This window comes from Schistocerca gregaria, chromosome 3, assembly GCF_023897955.1.
Source record: "Schistocerca gregaria isolate iqSchGreg1 chromosome 3, iqSchGreg1.2, whole genome shotgun sequence".
Lineage (NCBI taxonomy): Eukaryota > Metazoa > Arthropoda > Insecta > Orthoptera > Acrididae > Schistocerca > Schistocerca gregaria.
Genome location: NC_064922.1, coordinates 20862303 through 20882197, shown reverse-complemented (window position 1 = coordinate 20882197; position 19895 = coordinate 20862303). Strand labels below are relative to the sequence as shown.

At 49.4% G+C, this 19895-nt stretch overlaps 9 non-coding genes across 9 annotated transcripts; all 9 read right to left on the bottom strand.

The window, feature by feature from the left end:
• Positions 1 to 2229: 2229 nt before the first annotated feature.
• Trnaa-agc (transfer RNA alanine (anticodon AGC)) lies at positions 2230 to 2303 on the bottom strand. Its single transcript has one exon. It is a non-coding gene; the product is annotated as a tRNA-Ala (tRNA).
• Positions 2304 to 3690: 1387 nt separating this feature from the next.
• On the bottom strand, positions 3691 to 3764 carry Trnaa-agc (transfer RNA alanine (anticodon AGC)). The gene has a single exon. It is a non-coding gene; the product is annotated as a tRNA-Ala (tRNA).
• Positions 3765 to 6612: 2848 nt separating this feature from the next.
• On the bottom strand, positions 6613 to 6686 carry Trnaa-agc (transfer RNA alanine (anticodon AGC)). Its single transcript has one exon. It is a non-coding gene; the product is annotated as a tRNA-Ala (tRNA).
• A 1387-nt stretch (positions 6687 to 8073) lies between these two features.
• Trnaa-agc (transfer RNA alanine (anticodon AGC)) lies at positions 8074 to 8147 on the bottom strand. Its single transcript has one exon. It is a non-coding gene; the product is annotated as a tRNA-Ala (tRNA).
• Positions 8148 to 9534: 1387 nt separating this feature from the next.
• On the bottom strand, positions 9535 to 9608 carry Trnaa-agc (transfer RNA alanine (anticodon AGC)). Its single transcript has one exon. It is a non-coding gene; the product is annotated as a tRNA-Ala (tRNA).
• Positions 9609 to 12456: 2848 nt separating this feature from the next.
• Trnaa-agc (transfer RNA alanine (anticodon AGC)) lies at positions 12457 to 12530 on the bottom strand. The gene has a single exon. It is a non-coding gene; the product is annotated as a tRNA-Ala (tRNA).
• A 1387-nt stretch (positions 12531 to 13917) lies between these two features.
• On the bottom strand, positions 13918 to 13991 carry Trnaa-agc (transfer RNA alanine (anticodon AGC)). Its single transcript has one exon. It is a non-coding gene; the product is annotated as a tRNA-Ala (tRNA).
• A 1387-nt stretch (positions 13992 to 15378) lies between these two features.
• Positions 15379 to 15452, bottom strand: Trnaa-agc (transfer RNA alanine (anticodon AGC)). The gene has a single exon. It is a non-coding gene; the product is annotated as a tRNA-Ala (tRNA).
• A 4317-nt stretch (positions 15453 to 19769) lies between these two features.
• Positions 19770 to 19842, bottom strand: Trnaa-agc (transfer RNA alanine (anticodon AGC)). The gene has a single exon. It is a non-coding gene; the product is annotated as a tRNA-Ala (tRNA).
• Between the last annotated feature and the right edge of the window lie 53 nt (positions 19843 to 19895).

Genomic DNA, 19895 nt, shown 5'->3' with positions numbered 1-19895 from the left:
AAGAGTTCCAAGTAGTTTCGATGCTCTGGTATTACGAATGCAAATTCCGTCTGTTTTGAACGTCTTAAATTGAAAGGGCGGTCACAAATTGGTCCATTTCACTCCTTGTCCACAATCACACAGCACCTGAGGTAACAAGCACATCTCAAGCCCCATTGTGCTCTCCATTGTTCATGCCAACTCAGTGCCTCGCTCTTTGCTACTGTGTCAAACTCTTGTCGTCCAACTGCAAAACACTGGGACACAACAAGTTTCCGCTTCCCCTTTGCACTGATCGTACTACGAAACGCTCCCCAAACTTGGCAATCACCCATGCAGATGACTTTTCCGACTTTACACGACGCTCACGCTAGTGACAGCCTTATTTATAGTTCGACGTCGCGCCACAGCGAATGAGCACATTTCGCCTACGGCTTAGGCCGCTCTTCTATTGTGGCTGCCCTGTGTCTGCAGGCAGCGAGGGGCTGCAAGCTTCCTGTGTTCGCACCTATATCACCTGTGCTTTCGTTGTCAGAGACAGACTATCGCAAAACATACAACTCACTCCATGAATTGATTGCTACGGCATCTGTTATCAGCAGTCACAACCAGCAACACCAGTAGCAGCCGACTGCACGCAAAGAATGGGAACGTGCAGTGGGATTTACGTGAAATCGGCGCAATTGTGGATGCTAATCGTTCGCTTGTATCTGCCTACACACCTCTGCCGGTTGGGAATTATTCCACTTGCATCGCAAGGTGCGCATGTAGGTGTGTTAAAAATTCTGGAGGCGCTGGGTATCGATCCCAGTACCTCTCGCACGCTAAGCGAGCGCTCTACCATCAGAGCTACGCCCACCCCCCCCCCGATAACTAGTAGTGCTACATACAGTCATATCAACGTCACAGACCCTTGCACTCCCATTATTCCGCAGACAAACACTACTCTCTATGTATCAGTGAGGGTGTCTTTCAGGTTTCGTGCATTCTGTATCGAATCGTAGTTGGCCACAATGAAAGTGGCACGCATAACGTCGAAAATAGAGTTCAGACACCGCTCTGAGTAAGACGAACGTGTTGTCCACCTCTAGACTTCAATGACGTTAAGCCGTGATACCTAAGACAGATCTGCACTCGATGACACCACGATAACAGCCGGTCCCCACACTTACATCTTGCTCTCCTTATGACAGTATACATCATATCAGTCTGTGACGCTGGTTTTGCAACTTCTTGCGTGCGTTTATGTTCGCTGCGACCAACACTTACCATGCACTGACCACAAAACATGGAGGAGCCGGGGCTTGAACCCGAGACCGTTCACACGCTAAGCGAACGATCTGCCAACTGAGCTACAGCTACACACACGACCAAGCCTGGCTATTCTCCATTCTTTGCGACTCTGATGTGCACGGACACGATGGTTGGTTGGTTTGTAGCGGCGAAGGTACCAGAATACAAAGGCGCGGACACGTTCATATACACAAGAGTTCCAAGTAGTTTCGATGCTCTGGTATTACGAATGCAAATTCCGTCTGTTTTGAACGTCTTAAATTGAAAGGGCGGTCACAAATTGGTCCATTTCACTCCTTGTCCACAATCACACAGCACCTGAGGTAACAAGCACATCTCAAGCCCCATTGTGCTCTCCATTGTTCATGCCAACTCAGTGCCTCGCTCTTTGCTACTGTGTCAAACTCTTGTCGTCCAACTGCAAAACACTGGGACACAACAAGTTTCCGCTTCCCCTTTCCACTGATCGTACTACGAAACGCTCCCCAAACTTGGCAATCACCCATGCAGATGACTTTTCCGACTTTACACGACGCTCACGCTAGTGACAGCCTTATTTATAGTTCGACGTCGCGCCAAAGCGAATGAGCACATTTCGCCTACGGCTTAGGCCGCTCTTCTAGTGTGGCTGCCCTGTGTCTGCAGGCAGCGAGGGGCTGCAAGCTTCCTGTGTTCGCACCTATATCACCTGTGCTTTCGTTGTCAGAGACAGACTATCGCAAAACATACAACTCACTCCATGAATTGATTGCTACGGCATCTGTTATCAGCAGTCACAACCAGCAACACCAGTAGCAGCCGACTGCACGCAAAGAATGGGAACGTGCAGTGGGATTTACGTGAAATCGGCGCAATTGTGGATGCTAATCGTTCGCTTGTATCTGCCTACACACCTCTGCCGGTTGGGAATTATTCCACTTGCATCGCAAGGTGCGCATGTAGGTGTGTTAAAAATTCTGGAGGCGCTGGGTATCGATCCCAGTACCTCTCGCACGCTAAGCGAGCGCTCTACCATCTGAGCTACGCCCACCCCCCCGATAACTAGTAGTGCTACATACAGTCATATCAACGTCACAGACCCTTGCACTCCCATTATTCCGCAGACAAACACTACTCTCTATGTATCAGTGAGGGTGTCTTTCAGGTTTCGTGCATTCTGTATCGAATCGTAGTTGGCCACAATGAAAGTGGCACGCATAACGTCGAAAATAGAGTTCAGACACCGCTCTGAGTAAGACGAACGTGTTGTCCACCTCTAGACTTCAATGACGTTAAGCCGTGATACCTAAGACAGATCTGCACTCGATGACACCACGATAACAGCCGGTCCCCACACTTACATCTTGCTCTCCTTATGACAGTATACATCATATCAGTCTGTGACGCTGGTTTTGCAACTTCTTGCGTGCGTTTATGTTCGCTGCGACCAACACTTACCATGCACTGACCACAAAACATGGAGGAGCCGGGGCTTGAACCCGAGCCCGTTCACACGCTAAGCGAACGATCTGCCAACTGAGCTACAGCTACACACACGACCAAGCCTGGCTATTCTCCATTGTTTGCGACTCTGATGTGCACGGACACGATGGTTGGTTGGTTTGTAGCGGCGAAGGTACCAGAATACAAAGGCGCGGACACGTTCATATACACAAGAGTTCCAAGTAGTTTCGATGCTCTGGTATTACGAATGCAAATTCCGTCTGTTTTGAACGTCTTAAATTGAAAGGGCGGTCACAAATTGTTCCATTTCACTCCTTGTCCACAATCACACAGCACCTGAGGTAACAAGCACATCTCAAGCCCCATTGTGCTCTCCATTGTTCATGCCAACTCAGTGCCTCGCTCTTTGCTACTGTGTCAAACTCTTGTCGTCCAACTGCAAAACACTGGGACACAACAAGTTTCCGCTTCCCCTTTGCACTGATCGTACTACGAAACGCTCCCCAAACTTGGCAATCACCCATGCAGATGACTTTTCCGACTTTACACGACGCTCACGCTAGTGACAGCCTTATTTATAGTTCGACGTCGCGCCAAAGCGAATGAGCACATTTCGCCTACGGCTTAGGCCGCTCTTCTAGTGTGGCTGCCCTGTGTCTGCAGGCAGCGAGGGGCTGCAAGCTTCCTGTGTTCGCACCTATATCACCTGTGCTTTCGTTGTCAGAGACAGACTATCGCAAAACATACAACTCACTCCATGAATTGATTGCTACGGCATCTGTTATCAGCAGTCACAACCAGCAACACCAGTAGCAGCCGACTGCACGCAAAGAATGGGAACGTGCAGTGGGATTTACGTGAAATCGGCGCAATTGTGGATGCTAATCGTTCGCTTGTATCTGCCTACACACCTCTGCCGGTTGGGAATTATTCCACTTGCATCGCAAGGTGCGCATGTAGGTGTGTTAAAAATTCTGGAGGCGCTGGGTATCGATCCCAGTACCTCTCGCACGCTAAGCGAGCGCTCTACCATCTGAGCTACGCCCACCCCCCCGATAACTAGTAGTGCTACATACAGTCATATCAACGTCACAGACCCTTGCACTCCCATTATTCCGCAGACAAACACTACTCTCTATGTATCAGTGAGGGTGTCTTTCAGGTTTCGTGCATTCTGTATCGAATCGTAGTTGGCCACAATGAAAGTGGCACGCATAACGTCGAAAATAGAGTTCAGACACCGCTCTGAGTAAGACGAACGTGTTGTCCACCTCTAGACTTCAATGACGTTAAGCCGTGATACCTAAGACAGATCTGCACTCGATGACACCACGATAACAGCCGGTCCCCACACTTACATCTTGCTCTCCTTATGACAGTATACATCATATCAGTCTGTGACGCTGGTTTTGCAACTTCTTGCGTGCGTTTATGTTCGCTGCGACCAACACTTACCATGCACTGACCACAAAACATGTAGGAGCCGGGGCTTGAACCCGAGACCGTTCACACGCTAAGCGAACGATCTGCCAACTGAGCTACAGCTACACACACGACCAAGCCTGGCTATTCTCCATTCTTTGCGACTCTGATGTGCACGGACACGATGGTTGGTTGGTTTGTAGCGGCGAAGGTACCAGAATACAAAGGCGCGGACACGTTCATATACACAAGAGTTCCAAGTAGTTTCGATGCTCTGGTATTACGAATGCAAATTCCGTCTGTTTTGAACGTCTTAAATTGAAAGGGCGGTCACAAATTGTTCCATTTCACTCCTTGTCCACAATCACACAGCACCTGAGGTAACAAGCACATCTCAAGCCCCATTGTGCTCTCCATTGTTCATGCCAACTCAGTGCCTCGCTCTTTGCTACTGTGTCAAACTCTTGTCGTCCAACTGCAAAACACTGGGACACAACAAGTTTCCGCTTCCCCTTTGCACTGATCGTACTACGAAACGCTCCCCAAACTTGGCAATCACCCATGCAGATGACTTTTCCGACTTTACACGACGCTCACGCTAGTGACAGCCTTATTTATAGTTCGACGTCGCGCCAAAGCGAATGAGCACATTTCGCCTACGGCTTAGGCCGCTCTTCTAGTGTGGCTGCCCTGTGTCTGCAGGCAGCGAGGGGCTGCAAGCTTCCTGTGTTCGCACCTATATCACCTGTGCTTTCGTTGTCAGAGACAGACTATCGCAAAACATACAACTCACTCCATGAATTGATTGCTACGGCATCTGTTATCAGCAGTCACAACCAGCAACACCAGTAGCAGCCGACTGCACGCAAAGAATGGGAACGTGCAGTGGGATTTACGTGAAATCGGCGCAATTGTGGATGCTAATCGTTCGCTTGTATCTGCCTACACACCTCTGCCGGTTGGGAATTATTCCACTTGCATCGCAAGGTGCGCATGTAGGTGTGTTAAAAATTCTGGAGGCGCTGGGTATCGATCCCAGTACCTCTCGCACGCTAATCGAGCGCTCTACCATCTGAGCTACGCCCACCCCCCCGATAACTAGTAGTGCTACATACAGTCATATCAACGTCACAGACCCTTGCACTCCCATTATTCCGCAGACAAACACTACTCTCTATGTATCAGTGAGGGTGTCTTTCAGGTTTCGTGCATTCTGTATCGAATCGTAGTTGGCCACAATGAAAGTGGCACGCATAACGTCGAAAATAGAGTTCAGACACCGCTCTGAGTAAGACGAACGTGTTGTCCACCTCTAGACTTCAATGACGTTAAGCCGTGATACCTAAGACAGATCTGCACTCGATGACACCACGATAACAGCCGGTCCCCACACTTACATCTTGCTCTCCTTATGACAGTATACATCATATCAGTCTGTGACGCTGGTTTTGCAACTTCTTGCGTGCGTTTATGTTCGCTGCGACCAACACTTACCATGCACTGACCACAAAACATGGAGGAGCGGGGGCTTGAAACCGAGACCGTTCACACGCTAAGCGAACGATCTGCCAACTGAGCTACAGCTACACACACGACCAAGCCTGGCTATTCTCCATTCTTTGCGACTCTGATGTGCACGGACACGATGGTTGGTTGGTTTGTAGCGGCGAAGGTACCAGAATACAAAGGCGCGGACACGTTCATATACACAAGAGTTCCAAGTAGTTTCGATGCTCTGGTATTACGAATGCAAATTCCGTCTGTTTTGAACGTCTTAAATTGAAAGGGCGGTCACAAATTGGTCCATTTCACTCCTTGTCCACAATCACACAGCACCTGAGGTAACAAGCACATCTCAAGCCCCATTGTGCTCTCCATTGTTCATGCCAACTCAGTGCCTCGCTCTTTGCTACTGTGTCAAACTCTTGTCGTCCAACTGCAAAACACTGGGACACAACAAGTTTGCGCTTCCCCTTTGCACTGATCGTACTACGAAACGCTCCCCAAACTTGGCAATCACCCATGCAGATGACTTTTCCGACTTTACACGACGCTCACGCTAATGACAGCCTTATTTATAGTTCGACGTCGCGCCAAAGCGAATGAGCACATTTCGCCTACGGCTTAGGCTGCTCTTCTAGTGTGGCTGCCCTGTGTCTGCAGGCAGCGAGGGGCTGCAAGCTTCCTGTGTTCGCACCTATATCACCTGTGCTTTCGTTGTCAGAGACAGACTATCGCAAAACATACAACTCACTCCATGAATTGATTGCTACGGCATCTGTTATCAGCAGTCACAACCAGCAACACCAGTAGCAGCCGACTGCACGCAAAGAATGGGAACGTGCAGTGGGATTTACGTGAAATCGGCGCAATTGTGGATGCTAATCGTTCGCTTGTATCTGCCTACACACCTCTGCCGGTTGGGAATTATTCCACTTGCATCGCAAGGTGCGCATGTAGGTGTGTTAAAAATTCTGGAGGCGCTGGGTATCGATCCCAGTACCTCTCGCACGCTAAGCGAGCGCTCTACCATCTGAGCTACGCCCACCCCCCCGATAACTAGTAGTGCTACATACAGTCATATCAACGTCACAGACCCTTGCACTCCCATTATTCCGCAGACAAACACTACTCTCTATGTATCAGTGAGGGTGTCTTTCAGGTTTCGTGCATTCTGTATCGAATCGTAGTTGGCCACAATGAAAGTGGCACGCATAACGTCGAAAATAGAGTTCAGACACCGCTCTGAGTAAGACGAACGTGTTGTCCACCTCTAGACTTCAATGACGTTAAGCCGTGATACCTAAGACAGATCTGCACTCGATGACACCACGATAACAGCCGGTCCCCACACTTACATCTTGCTCTCCTTATGACAGTATACATCATATCAGTCTGTGACGCTGGTTTTGCAACTTCTTGCGTGCGTTTATGTTCGCTGCGACCAACACTTACCATGCACTGACCACAAAACATGGAGGAGCCGGGGCTTGAAACCGAGACCGTTCACACGCTAAGCGAACGATCTGCCAACTGAGCTACAGCTACACACACGACCAGGCCTGGCAATTCTCCATTCTTAGCGACTCTGATGTGCACGGACACGATGGTTGGTTGGTTTGTAGCGGCGAAGGTACCAGAATACAAAGGCGCGGACACGTTCATATACACAAGAGTTCCAAGTAGTTTCGATGCTCTGGTATTACGAATGCAAATTCCGTCTGTTTTGAACGTCTTAAATTGAAAGGGCGGTCACAAATTGGTCCATTTCACTCCTTGTCCACAATCACACAGCACCTGAGGTAACAAGCACATCTCAAGCCCCATTGTGCTCTCCATTGTTCATGCCAACTCAGTGCCCCGCTCTTTGCTACTGTGTCAAACTCTTGTCGTCCAACTGCAAAACACTGGGACACAACAAGTTTCCGCTTCCCCTTTGCACTGATCGTACTACGAAACGCTCCCCAAACTTGGCAATCACCCATGCAGATGACTTTTCCGACATTACACGACGCTCACGCTAGTGACAGCCTTATTTATAGTTCGACGTCGCGCCAAAGCGAATGAGCACATTTCGCCTACGGCTTAGGCCGCTCTTCTAGTGTGGCTGCCCTGTGTCTGCAGGCAGCGAGGGGCTGCAAGCTTCCTGTGTTCGCACCTATATCACCTGTGCTTTCGTTGTCAGAGACAGACTATCGCAAAACATACAACTCACTCCATGAATTGATTGCTACGGCATCTGTTATCAGCAGTCACAACCAGCAACACCAGTAGCAGCCGACTGCACGCAAAGAATGGGAACGTGCAGTGGGATTTACGTGAAATCGGCGCAATTGTGGATGCTAATCGTTCGCTTGTATCTGCCTACACACCTCTGCCGGTTGGGAATTATTCCACTTGCATCGCAAGGTGCGCATGTAGGTGTGTTAAAAATTCTGGAGGCGCTGGGTATCGATCCCAGTACCTCTCGCACGCTAAGCGAGCGCTCTACCATCTGAGCTACGCCCACCCCCCCGATAACTAGTAGTGCTACATACAGTCATATCAACGTCACAGACCCTTGCACTCCCATTATTCCGCAGACAAACACTACTCTCTATGTATCAGTGAGGGTGTCTTTCAGGTTTCGTGCATTCTGTATCGAATCGTAGTTGGCCACAATGAAAGTGGCACGCATAACGTCGAAAATAGAGTTCAGACACCGCTCTGAGTAAGACGAACGTGTTGTCCACCTCTAGACTTCAATGACGTTAAGCCGTGATACCTAAGACAGATCTGCACTCGATGACACCACGATAACAGCCGGTCCCCACACTTACATCTTGCTCTCCTTATGACAGTATACATCATATCAGTCTGTGACGCTGGTTTTGCAACTTCTTGCGTGCGTTTATGTTCGCTGCGACCAACACTTACCATGCACTGACCACAAAAGATGGAGGAGCCGGGGCTTGAAACCGAGACCGTTCACACGCTAAGCGAACGATCTGCCAACTGAGCTACAGCTACACACACGACCAAGCCTGGCTATTCTCCATTCTTTGCGACTCTGATGTGCACGGACACGATGGTTGGTTGGTTTGTAGCGGCGAAGGTACCAGAATACAAAGGCGCGGACACGTTCATATACACAAGAGTTCCAAGTAGTTTCGATGCTCTGGTATTACGAATGCAAATTCCGTCTGTTTTGAACGTCTTAAATAGAAAGGGCAGTCACAAATTGGTCCATTTCACTCCTTGTCCACAATCACACAGCACCTGAGGTAACAAGCACATCTCAAGCCCCATTGTGCTCTCCATTGTTCATGCCAACTCAGTGCCTCGCTCTTTGCTACTGTGTCAAACTCTTGTCGTCCAACTGCAAAACACTGGGACACCACAAGTTTCCGCTTCCCCTTTGCACTGATCGTACTACGAAACGCTCCCCAAACTTGGCAATCACCCATGGAGATGACTTTTCCGACTTTACACGACGCTCACGCTAGTGACAGCCTTATTTATAGTTCGACGTCGCGCCAAAGCGAATGAGCACATTTCGCCTACGGCTTAGGCCGCTCTTCTAGTGTGGCTGCCCTGTGTCTGCAGGCAGCGAGGGGCTGCAAGCTTCCTGTGTTCGCACCTATATCACCTGTGCTTTCGTTGTCAGAGACAGACTATCGCAAAACATACAACTCACTCCATGAATTGATTGCTACGGCATCTGTTATCAGCAGTCACAACCAGCAACACCAGTAGCAGCCGACTGCACGCAAAGAATGGGAACGTGCAGTGGGATTTACGTGAAATCGGCGCAATTGTGGATGCTAATCGTTCGCTTGTATCTGCCTACACACCTCTGCCGGTTGGGAATTATTCCACTTGCATCGCAAGGTGCGCATGTAGGTGTGTTAAAAATTCTGGAGGCGCTGGGTATCGATCCCAGTACCTCTCGCACGCTAAGCGAGCGCTCTACCATCTGAGCTACGCCCACCCCCCCGATAACTAGTAGTGCTACATACAGTCATATCAACGTCACAGACCCTTGCACTCCCATTATTCCGCAGACAAACACTACTCTCTATGTATCAGTGAGGGTGTCTTTCAGGTTTCGTGCATTCTGTATCGAATCGTAGTTGGCCACAATCAAAGTGGCACGCATAACGTCGAAAATAGAGTTCAGACACCGCTCTGAGTAAGACGAACGTGTTGTCCACCTCTAGACTTCAATGACGTTAAGCCGTGATACCTAAGACAGATCTGCACTCGATGACACCACGATAACAGCCGGTCCCCACACTTACATCTTGCTCTCCTTATGACAGTATACATCATATCAGTCTGTGACGCTGGTTTTGCAACTTCTTGCGTGCGTTTATGTTCGCTGCGACCAACACTTACCATGCACTGACCACAAAACATGTAGGAGCCGGGGCTTGAACCCGAGACCGTTCACACGCTAAGCGAACGATCTGCCAACTGAGCTACAGCTACACACACGACCAAGCCTGGCTATTCTCCATTCTTTGCGACTCTGATGTGCACGGACACGATGGTTGGTTGGTTTGTAGCGGCGAAGGTACCAGAATACAAAGGCGCGGACACGTTCATATACACAAGAGTTCCAAGTAGTTTCGATGCTCTGGTATTACGAATGCAAATTCCGTCTGTTTTGAACGTCTTAAATTGAAAGGGCGGTCACAAATTGTTCCATTTCACTCCTTGTCCACAATCACACAGCACCTGAGGTAACAAGCACATCTCAAGCCCCATTGTGCTCTCCATTGTTCATGCCAACTCAGTGCCTCGCTCTTTGCTACTGTGTCAAACTCTTGTCGTCCAACTGCAAAACACTGGGACACAACAAGTTTCCGCTTCCCCTTTGCACTGATCGTACTACGAAACGCTCCCCAAACTTGGCAATCACCCATGCAGATGACTTTTCCGACTTTACACGACGCTCACGCTAGTGACAGCCTTATTTATAGTTCGACGTCGCGCCAAAGCGAATGAGCACATTTCGCCTACGGCTTAGGCCGCTCTTCTAGTGTGGCTGCCCTGTGTCTGCAGGCAGCGAGGGGCTGCAAGCTTCCTGTGTTCGCACCTATATCACCTGTGCTTTCGTTGTCAGAGACAGACTATCGCAAAACATACAACTCACTCCATGAATTGATTGCTACGGCATCTGTTATCAGCAGTCACAACCAGCAACACCAGTAGCAGCCGACTGCACGCAAAGAATGGGAACGTGCAGTGGGATTTACGTGAAATCGGCGCAATTGTGGATGCTAATCGTTCGCTTGTATCTGCCTACACACCTCTGCCGGTTGGGAATTATTCCACTTGCATCGCAAGGTGCGCATGTAGGTGTGTTAAAAATTCTGGAGGCGCTGGGTATCGATCCCAGTACCTCTCGCACGCTAATCGAGCGCTCTACCATCTGAGCTACGCCCACCCCCCCGATAACTAGTAGTGCTACATACAGTCATATCAACGTCACAGACCCTTGCACTCCCATTATTCCGCAGACAAACACTACTCTCTATGTATCAGTGAGGGTGTCTTTCAGGTTTCGTGCATTCTGTATCGAATCGTAGTTGGCCACAATGAAAGTGGCACGCATAACGTCGAAAATAGAGTTCAGACACCGCTCTGAGTAAGACGAACGTGTTGTCCACCTCTAGACTTCAATGACGTTAAGCCGTGATACCTAAGACAGATCTGCACTCGATGACACCACGATAACAGCCGGTCCCCACACTTACATCTTGCTCTCCTTATGACAGTATACATCATATCAGTCTGTGACGCTGGTTTTGCAACTTCTTGCGTGCGTTTATGTTCGCTGCGACCAACACTTACCATGCACTGACCACAAAACATGGAGGAGCGGGGGCTTGAAACCGAGACCGTTCACACGCTAAGCGAACGATCTGCCAACTGAGCTACAGCTACACACACGACCAAGCCTGGCTATTCTCCATTCTTTGCGACTCTGATGTGCACGGACACGATGGTTGGTTGGTTTGTAGCGGCGAAGGTACCAGAATACAAAGGCGCGGACACGTTCATATACACAAGAGTTCCAAGTAGTTTCGATGCTCTGGTATTACGAATGCAAATTCCGTCTGTTTTGAACGTCTTAAATTGAAAGGGCGGTCACAAATTGGTCCATTTCACTCCTTGTCCACAATCACACAGCACCTGAGGTAACAAGCACATCTCAAGCCCCATTGTGCTCTCCATTGTTCATGCCAACTCAGTGCCTCGCTCTTTGCTACTGTGTCAAACTCTTGTCGTCCAACTGCAAAACACTGGGACACAACAAGTTTGCGCTTCCCCTTTGCACTGATCGTACTACGAAACGCTCCCCAAACTTGGCAATCACCCATGCAGATGACTTTTCCGACTTTACACGACGCTCACGCTAATGACAGCCTTATTTATAGTTCGACGTCGCGCCAAAGCGAATGAGCACATTTCGCCTACGGCTTAGGCTGCTCTTCTAGTGTGGCTGCCCTGTGTCTGCAGGCAGCGAGGGGCTGCAAGCTTCCTGTGTTCGCACCTATATCACCTGTGCTTTCGTTGTCAGAGACAGACTATCGCAAAACATACAACTCACTCCATGAATTGATTGCTACGGCATCTGTTATCAGCAGTCACAACCAGCAACACCAGTAGCAGCCGACTGCACGCAAAGAATGGGAACGTGCAGTGGGATTTACGTGAAATCGGCGCAATTGTGGATGCTAATCGTTCGCTTGTATCTGCCTACACACCTCTGCCGGTTGGGAATTATTCCACTTGCATCGCAAGGTGCGCATGTAGGTGTGTTAAAAATTCTGGAGGCGCTGGGTATCGATCCCAGTACCTCTCGCACGCTAAGCGAGCGCTCTACCATCTGAGCTACGCCCACCCCCCCGATAACTAGTAGTGCTACATACAGTCATATCAACGTCACAGACCCTTGCACTCCCATTATTCCGCAGACAAACACTACTCTCTATGTATCAGTGAGGGTGTCTTTCAGGTTTCGTGCATTCTGTATCGAATCGTAGTTGGCCACAATGAAAGTGGCACGCATAACGTCGAAAATAGAGTTCAGACACCGCTCTGAGTAAGACGAACGTGTTGTCCACCTCTAGACTTCAATGACGTTAAGCCGTGATACCTAAGACAGATCTGCACTCGATGACACCACGATAACAGCCGGTCCCCACACTTACATCTTGCTCTCCTTATGACAGTATACATCATATCAGTCTGTGACGCTGGTTTTGCAACTTCTTGCGTGCGTTTATGTTCGCTGCGACCAACACTTACCATGCACTGACCACAAAACATGGAGGAGCCGGGGCTTGAAACCGAGACCGTTCACACGCTAAGCGAACGATCTGCCAACTGAGCTACAGCTACACACACGACCAGGCCTGGCAATTCTCCATTCTTAGCGACTCTGATGTGCACGGACACGATGGTTGGTTGGTTTGTAGCGGCGAAGGTACCAGAATACAAAGGCGCGGACACGTTCATATACACAAGAGTTCCAAGTAGTTTCGATGCTCTGGTATTACGAATGCAAATTCCGTCTGTTTTGAACGTCTTAAATTGAAAGGGCGGTCACAAATTGGTCCATTTCACTCCTTGTCCACAATCACACAGCACCTGAGGTAACAAGCACATCTCAAGCCCCATTGTGCTCTCCATTGTTCATGCCAACTCAGTGCCCCGCTCTTTGCTACTGTGTCAAACTCTTGTCGTCCAACTGCAAAACACTGGGACACAACAAGTTTCCGCTTCCCCTTTGCACTGATCGTACTACGAAACGCTCCCCAAACTTGGCAATCACCCATGCAGATGACTTTTCCGACATTACACGACGCTCACGCTAGTGACAGCCTTATTTATAGTTCGACGTCGCGCCAAAGCGAATGAGCACATTTCGCCTACGGCTTAGGCCGCTCTTCTAGTGTGGCTGCCCTGTGTCTGCAGGCAGCGAGGGGCTGCAAGCTTCCTGTGTTCGCACCTATATCACCTGTGCTTTCGTTGTCAGAGACAGACTATCGCAAAACATACAACTCACTCCATGAATTGATTGCTACGGCATCTGTTATCAGCAGTCACAACCAGCAACACCAGTAGCAGCCGACTGCACGCAAAGAATGGGAACGTGCAGTGGGATTTACGTGAAATCGGCGCAATTGTGGATGCTAATCGTTCGCTTGTATCTGCCTACACACCTCTGCCGGTTGGGAATTATTCCACTTGCATCGCAAGGTGCGCATGTAGGTGTGTTAAAAATTCTGGAGGCGCTGGGTATCGATCCCAGTACCTCTCGCACGCTAAGCGAGCGCTCTACCATCTGAGCTACGCCCACCCCCCCGATAACTAGTAGTGCTACATACAGTCATATCAACGTCACAGACCCTTGCACTCCCATTATTCCGCAGACAAACACTACTCTCTATGTATCAGTGAGGGTGTCTTTCAGGTTTCGTGCATTCTGTATCGAATCGTAGTTGGCCACAATGAAAGTGGCACGCATAACGTCGAAAATAGAGTTCAGACACCGCTCTGAGTAAGACGAACGTGTTGTCCACCTCTAGACTTCAATGACGTTAAGCCGTGATACCTAAGACAGATCTGCACTCGATGACACCACGATAACAGCCGGTCCCCACACTTACATCTTGCTCTCCTTATGACAGTATACATCATATCAGTCTGTGACGCTGGTTTTGCAACTTCTTGCGTGCGTTTATGTTCGCTGCGACCAACACTTACCATGCACTGACCACAAAAGATGGAGGAGCCGGGGCTTGAAACCGAGACCGTTCACACGCTAAGCGAACGATCTGCCAACTGAGCTACAGCTACACACACGACCAAGCCTGGCTATTCTCCATTCTTTGCGACTCTGATGTGCACGGACACGATGGTTGGTTGGTTTGTAGCGGCGAAGGTACCAGAATACAAAGGCGCGGACACGTTCATATACACAAGAGTTCCAAGTAGTTTCGATGCTCTGGTATTACGAATGCAAATTCCGTCTGTTTTGAACGTCTTAAATAGAAAGGGCAGTCACAAATTGGTCCATTTCACTCCTTGTCCACAATCACACAGCACCTGAGGTAACAAGCACATCTCAAGCCCCATTGTGCTCTCCATTGTTCATGCCAACTCAGTGCCTCGCTCTTTGCTACTGTGTCAAACTCTTGTCGTCCAACTGCAAAACACTGGGACACCACAAGTTTCCGCTTCCCCTTTGCACTGATCGTACTACGAAACGCTCCCCAAACTTGGCAATCACCCATGGAGATGACTTTTCCGACTTTACACGACGCTCACGCTAGTGACAGCCTTATTTATAGTTCGACGTCGCGCCAAAGCGAATGAGCACATTTCGCCTACGGCTTAGGCCGCTCTTCTAGTGTGGCTGCCCTGTGTCTGCAGGCAGCGAGGGGCTGCAAGCTTCCTGTGTTCGCACCTATATCACCTGTGCTTTCGTTGTCAGAGACAGACTATCGCAAAACATACAACTCACTCCATGAATTGATTGCTACGGCATCTGTTATCAGCAGTCACAACCAGCAACACCAGTAGCAGCCGACTGCACGCAAAGAATGGGAACGTGCAGTGGGATTTACGTGAAATCGGCGCAATTGTGGATGCTAATCGTTCGCTTGTATCTGCCTACACACCTCTGCCGGTTGGGAATTATTCCACTTGCATCGCAAGGTGCGCATGTAGGTGTGTTAAAAATTCTGGAGGCGCTGGGTATCGATCCCAGTACCTCTCGCACGCTAAGCGAGCGCTCTACCATCTGAGCTACGCCCACCCCCCGATAACTAGTAGTGCTACATACAGTCATATCAACGTCACAGACCCTTGCACTCCCATTATTCCGCAGACAAACACTACTCTCTATGTATCAGTGAGGGTGTCTTTCAGGTTTCGTGCATTCTGTATCGAATCGTAGTTGGCCACAATCAAAGTGGCACGCATAACGTCGAAAATAGAGTTCAGACACCGCTCTGAGTAAGACGAACGTGTTGTCCACCTCTAGACTTCAATGACGTTAAGCCGTGATACCTAAGACAGATCTGCACTCGATGACACCACGATAACAGCCGGTCCCCACACTTACATCTTGCTCTCCTTATGACAGTATACATCATATCAGTCTGTGACGCTCGTTTTGCAACTTCTTGCGTGCGTTTATGTTCGCTGCGACCAACACTTACCATGCACTGACCACAAAACATGGAGGAGCGGGGGCTTGAAACCGAGACCGTTCACACGCTAAGCGAACGATCTGCCAACTGAGCTACAGCTACACACACGACCAAGCCTGGCTATTCTCCATTCTTTGCGACTCTGATGTGCACGGACACGATGGTTGGTTGGTTTGTAGCGGCGAAGGTACCAGAATACAAAGGCGCGGACACGTTCATATACACAAGAGTTCCAAGTAGTTTCGATGCTCTGGTATTACGAATGCAAATTCCGTCTGTTTTGAACGTCTTAAATAGAAAGGGCGGTCACAAATTGGTCCATTTCACTCCTTGTCCACAATCACACAGCACCTGAGGTAACAAGCACATCTCAAGCCTCATTGTGCTCTCCGTTGTTCATGCCAACTCAGTGCCTCGCTCTTTGCTACTGTGTCAAACTCTTGTCGTCCAACTGCAAAACACTGGGACACAACAAGTTTCCGCTTCCCCTTTGCACTGATCGTACTACGAAACGCTCCCCAAACTTGGCAATCACCCATGCAGATGACTTTTCCGACTTTACACGACGCTCACGCTAGTGACAGCCTTATTTATAGTTCGACGTCGCGCCAAAGCGAATGAGCACATTTCGCCTACGGCTTAGGCCGCTCTTCTAGTGTGGCTGCCCTGTGTCTGCAGGCAGCGAGGGGCTGCAAGCTTCCTGTGTTCGCACCTATATCACCTGTGCTTTCGTTGTCAGAGACAGACTATCGCAAAACATACAACTCACTCCATGAATTGATTGCTACGGCATCTGTTATCAGCAGTCACAACCAGCAACACCAGTAGCAGCCGACTGCACGCAAAGAATGGGAACGTGCAGTGGGATTTACGTGAAATCGGCGCAATTGTGGATGCTAATCGTTCGCTTGTATCTGCCTACACACCTCTGCCGGTTGGGAATTATTCCACTTGCATCGCAAGGTGCGCATGTAGGTGTGTTAAAAATTCTGGAGGCGCTGGGTATCGATCCCAGTACCTCTCGCACGCTAATCGAGCGCTCTACCATCTGAGCTACGCCCACCCCCCCGATAACTAGTAGTGCTACATACAGTCATATCAACGTCACAGACCCTTGCACTCCCATTATTCCGCAGACAAACACTACTCTCTATGTATCAGTGAGGGTGTCTTTCAGGTTTCGTGCATTCTGTATCGAATCGTAGTTGGCCACAATGAAAGTGGCACGCATAACGTCGAAAATAGAGTTCAGACACCGCTTTGAGTAAGACGAACGTGTTGTCCACCTCTAGACTTCAATGACGTTAAGCCGTGATACCTAAGACAGATCTGCACTCGATGACACCACGATAACAGCCGGTCCCCACACTTACATCTTGCTCTCCTTATGACAGTATACATCATATCAGTCTGTGACGCTGGTTTTGCAACTTCTTGCGTGCGTTTATGTTCGCTGCGACCAACACTTACCATGCACTGACCACAAAACATGGAGGAGCCGGGGCTTGAAACCGAGACCGTTCACACGCTAAGCGAACGATCTGCCAACTGAGCTACAGCTACACACACGACCAGGCCTGGCAATTCTCCATTCTTAGCGACTCTGATGTGCACGGACACGATGGTTGGTTGGTTTGTAGCGGCGAAGGTACCAGAATACAAAGGCGCGGACACGTTCATATACACAAGAGTTCCAAGTAGTTTCGATGCTCTGGTATTACGAATGCAAATTCCGTCTGTTTTGAACGTCTTAAATTGAAAGGGCGGTCACAAATTGGTCCATTTCACTCCTTGTCCACAATCACACAGCACCTGAGGTAACAAGCACATCTCAAGCCCCATTGTGCTCTCCATTGTTCATGCCAACTCAGTGCCCCGCTCTTTGCTACTGTGTCAAACTCTTGTCGTCCAACTGCAAAACACTGGGACACAACAAGTTTCCGCTTCCCCTTTGCACTGATCGTACTACGAAACGCTCCCCAAACTTGGCAATCACCCATGCAGATTACTTTTCCGACTTTACACGACGCTCACGCAACGCTCACGCTAGTGACAGCCCTATTTATAGTTCGACGTCGCGCCAAAGCGAATGAGCACATTTCGCCTACGGCTTAGGCCGCTCTTCTAGTGTGGCTGCCCTGTGTCTGCAGGCAGCGAGGGGCTGCAAGCTTTCTGTGTTCGCACCTATATCACCTGTGCTTCCTTGTCAGAGACAGACTATCGCAAAACATACAACTCACTCCATGAATTGATTGCTACGGCATCTGTTATCAGCAGTCACAACCAGCAACACCAGTAGCAGCCGACTGCACGCAAAGAATGGGAACGTGCAGTGGGATTTACGTGAAATCGGCGCAATTGTGGATGCTAATCGTTCGCTTGTATCTGCCTACACACCTCTGCCGGTTGGGAATTATTCCACTTGCATCGCAAGGTGCGCATGTAGGTGTGTTAAAAATTCTGGAGGCGCTGCGTATCGATCCCAGTACCTCTCGCACGCTAAGCGAGCGCTCTACCATCTGAGCTACGCCCACCCCCCCGATAACTAGTAGTGCTACATACAGTCATATCAACGTCACAGACCCTTGCACTCCCATTATTCCGAAGACAAACACTACTCTCTATGTATCAGTGAGGGTGTCTTTCAGGTTTCGTGCATTCTGTATCGAATCGTAGTTGGCCACAATGAACGTGGCACGCATAACGTCGAAAATAGAGTTCAGACACCGCTCTGAGTAAGACGAACGTGTTGTCCACCTCTAGACTTCAATGACGTTAAGCCGTGATACCTAAGACAGATCTGCACTCGATGACACCACGATAACAGCTGGTCCCCACACTTACATCTTGCTCTCCTTATGACAGTATACATCATATCAGTCTGTGACGCTGGTTTTGCAACTTCTTGCGTGCGTTTATGTTCGCTGCGACCAACACTTACCATGCACTGACCACAAAACATGGAGGAGCCGGGGCTTGAAACCGAGACCGTTCACACGCTAAGCGAACGATCTGCCAACTGAGCTACAGCTACACACACGACCAAGCCTGGCTATTCTCCATTCTTTGCGACTCTGATGTGCACGGACAAGATGGTTGGTTGGTTTGTAGCGGCGAAGGTACCAGAATACAAAGGCGCGGACACGTTCATATACACAAGAGTTCCAAGTAGTTTCGATGCTCTGGTATTACGAATGCAAATTCCGTCCGTTTTGAACGTCTTAAGTTGAAAGGGCGGTCACAAATTGGTCCATTTCACTCCTTGTCCACAATCACACAGCACCTGAGGTAACAAGCACATCTCAAGCCCCATTGTGCTCTCCATTGTTCATGCCAACTCAGTGCCTCGCTCTTTGCTACTGTGTCAAACTCTTGTCGTCCAACTGCAAAACACTGGGACACAACAAGTTTCCGCTTCCCCTTTGCACTGATCGTACTACGAAACGCTCCCCAAACTTGGCAATCACCCATGCAGATGACTTTTCCGACTTTACACGACGCTCACGCTAGTGACAGCCTTATTTATAGTTCGACGTCGCGCCAAAGCGAATGAGCACATTTCGCCTACGGCTTAGGCCGCTCTTCTAGTGTGGCTGCCCTGTGTCTGCAGGCAGCGAGGGGCTGCAAGCTTTCTGTGTTCGCACCTATATCACCTGTGCTTCCTTGTCAGAGACAGACTATCGCAAAACATACAACTCACTCCATGAATTGATTGCTACGGCATCTGTTATCAGCAGTCACAACCAGCAACACCAGTAGCAGGCGACTGCACGCAAAGAATGGGAACGTGCAGTGGGATTTACGTGAAATCGGCGCAATTGTGGATGCTAATCGTTCGCTTGTATCTGCCTACACACCTCTGCCGGTTGGGAATTATTCCACTTGCATCGCAAGGTGCGCATGTAGGTGTGTTAAAAATTCTGGAGGCGCTGGGTATCGATCCCAGTACCTCTCGCACGCTAAGCGAGCGCTCTACCATCTGAGCTACGCCCACGCCCCCGATAACTAGTAGTGCTACATACAGTCATATCAACGTCACAGACCCTT